This window comes from Trichosurus vulpecula, chromosome 5 (genome assembly GCF_011100635.1).
Source record: "Trichosurus vulpecula isolate mTriVul1 chromosome 5, mTriVul1.pri, whole genome shotgun sequence".
Taxonomy (NCBI): domain Eukaryota; kingdom Metazoa; phylum Chordata; class Mammalia; order Diprotodontia; family Phalangeridae; genus Trichosurus; species Trichosurus vulpecula.
In genome coordinates this window covers 256886514-256889593 of record NC_050577.1, presented here as the reverse complement: position 1 = coordinate 256889593, position 3080 = coordinate 256886514, and the positions used below count along the sequence as shown (strand labels likewise).

The 3080-nt window shown below is 41.0% G+C and overlaps 1 pseudogene; it reads right to left on the bottom strand.

Annotated features, from left to right (window-relative positions):
* Nucleotides 1-2111: 2111 nt before the first annotated feature.
* On the bottom strand, nucleotides 2112-2740 carry LOC118850795 (annotated as a pseudogene).
* Nucleotides 2741-3080: the final 340 nt, after the last annotated feature.

The window sequence follows — 3080 nt, the reverse complement described above, 5'->3', positions numbered from 1 at the left end:
ACCCTGACCAGCAAGAAGTGGGCTGAAAGTCTTCAGCTCGCCCTGCTGAGAATGTGCCCAAATCATGAGATTCAGCCACCTCCAGCAATTTGGACAAAGGAATCCATCCCTACCCAGACCATTCTGGTTGATTTTCTCATTCAGGAGCTGTGTTCCCCTAGACTCCAATGGAGGGGTGCAAGCGCATGGGCTTGACACTTTAGGGCTAGAATTAACCTAGAATCAGTTCTGTTTATACCATAAACAAAAGTAAAGTCTCCTAGTTCAGGGCTTCTTAAACTTTTCCCATTCAGGACCCCTTTTTGCTTGTGGCCTGAGGGCATGTGCTGTACAAAGTATGCAGGCTTTCTGTTCAGAACCAAGGCTGCCATGAAGTTGCATGATGCAGCACAGACAAGTGCTGCCAGAAACATCTCAGATTCATTGCAAGTTTGATTTTTAATTAATTTTTGGTTGCTGCATGTTCAGAAACCTTTTACTGTTGCCAAATTTTTCACTACTCCATATGGGGTAGCGACCCACAGTTTAAGAAGCACTGTGAGTGGGGCCCTACCCAAGATCTCAAATGTATCCCAAGGATTAGTCCATTTCAGCTCTACTGAATACAGCCCAATTCCATGCCAAATGGGCTCTTTATTCTCCAGTCTATCTCTATGGGTAACTCTTTCCCTTCTACTTAATCAATTTCTACTACTTTGTACCATACTAGCTAAAATGACTGATATGCATCTGCTTAAGTGCCCAGGAAAAAGGAAAGAGGGCACATGTGCCTTCCAGGATCCCACACAGCCCTGTACCAAAGAAAGGAAGTAACAAACAGGAGGGAGCCCCATTAAATGAGATAATATTGTAAAAGTACTTGGTATAATGCCTGGCACATAGTAGGAATTTAAAATAAATGTTTATTCTGCTTCTTCCACCCCCACCCGAGACATAGGCTTGCCTAGGAGGTCAGAAGCTCACAGCTTTGGCATGGGGGCGGGGGTGGGGCAGGAGAAGAGCACCCTAATTTCTTTCTAATTATATCTCTGAAGATTAACACAGACAACAAGGTAGGATTATTTAAATCACATTAGGGGGCTGGTTGAAGGAAGCTTTGCAATCTCAGAATCTTCTAGCATATATTTCCTAATGATACTATCCATTTTGAGAGCAATAAAGGAAAAAAATCTAAGCACCAGCTACATGTATTCTTTTTTTTAAAAATTTATTTATTTAATTTATTTAATATATTTAGTTTTCAGCATTGATTTTCACAAGAGTTTGAATTACAAATTTTCTCCCTATTTCTACCCTCCCACCCACTCCAAGATGGCATGTATTCTGGTGGCTGCATTCCTCAGTCAGCCCTCCCTTCTGTCACCCCACTCCCCTCCCATCCCCCTTTCCCTTCCTTTCTTGTAGGGCAAGATAAATTTCTACGCCCCATTGCCTGTGTATCTTATTTCCCAGTTGCAATCAAAAATGGTTTTTTGTTGTTTTTGAACATCTGTTTTTAAAACTTCTCTCCCCTCTTCCCTCCCCACCCATCCTCCCTAAGAAGGCAAGCAATTCAACATAGGCTACATGCATGTCATTATTTAAAACCCCTCCACAATACTCATGTTGTGAAAGACTAACTATATTTTGTGCCTTCTTAACCTATCCCCCTTTACTGAATTTTCTCCCTTGACCCTGTCCCTTTTCAAAAGTATTTGTTTTTTATTACCTCCTCCCCCTACCTGCCCTCCCTTCTATGGTCCCCACATTTTTATCTTCTTCCTCCTTCTTTCCTGTGGGGTAAGATACTTTCCTAGGAGTTTTCTTTTTGGGATCTATTTGAAGAGGCGATCTGTGGATTCTTTCAATTTCTATTTTACCCTCTGGCTCTAGAATATCAGGGCAATTCTCCTTGATAATTTCTTGAAAGATGATATCTAGGCGCTTTTGTTGATCATGGCTTTCAGGTAGTCCAAGAATTTTTAAATTATCTCTCCTGCATCTATTTTCCAGGTCAGTGGTTTTTCCAATGAGATATTTCACATTATCTTCCACTTTTTCATTCCTTTGGTTCTGTTCTATAATATCTTGATTTCTCATCAAGTCACTAGCTTCCACTTGCTCCAATCTAATTTTTTTTTTCATTTCGCTTTTTATTTGCACTCTAATTTCATTATTTACTCCCGTGCCATAAGCTTTTGTTTCTTCAGTTTCTTCTGGGATATCTTTTTCTTTTGAGCAACCTCCTCTTCTGGTTTAGGAACAATTTGTTCCTTTTCAGTGAGTATCATCTCAATATGGCAAGGAGAACTCATGTATGGGTTGATTCGACCATGAGCCCTGTAAGTACGCCGTCGCATTTTGGGAGCCTTGTTAACCTGGATATGCTCAATGACAAGAGAATCCACATCCAAACCCTTCAGTTCTGCATTACTCTCTGCATTTTTAAGCATATGCAGCAAGAATTCAGCACTCTTTTTGGGCCAGCGACCCTATGTCCAACCCCACTGCTTAGCCTGGGCACACCTGCCAACTCCACCATTATACGGACGGAAGGGAACACATTGTTTCTTCAATGTGACATCTTTCAAATACTTGGTAGCTTTTCGGATATGCATGCCCTTGATAGCTTGGGCTGTTTCACGGGTGTTCTTGAAGTGGACCCGGAGATTTGAACCCCTTGACTTGCATGATTTTGTGGGGTTCTCTGGATCAAGAGAGTACCTCACCATTTTAAATGATTACCTAGGACGGCTCAAGGGAAGAGCTCCAATCTAATTTTTAAGGTAGCATTTTCTTCAGTGGTCTTTTGGACCTCCTTTTCTATTTGGCTAATTGTGCCTTTCGAGGCATTCTTCCCCTCATTGGCTTTTTCGAGCTCTTTTGCCATTTGAGTTAGTCTATTTTTTTAAGGCATTGTTTTCTTCAGTATTTTTTTGATTCTCCTTTAGCAAGTCATTGACTTGTTTTTCATGGTTTTCTTGCATCATTCTCATTTCTCTTCCCAATTTTTCCTCTACTTCTCTAACTTGCTTTTCCAAATCCTTTTTGAGCTCTTCCATGGCCTGAGACAAGTTCATGTTTTTCTTGGAGGCTTTTGA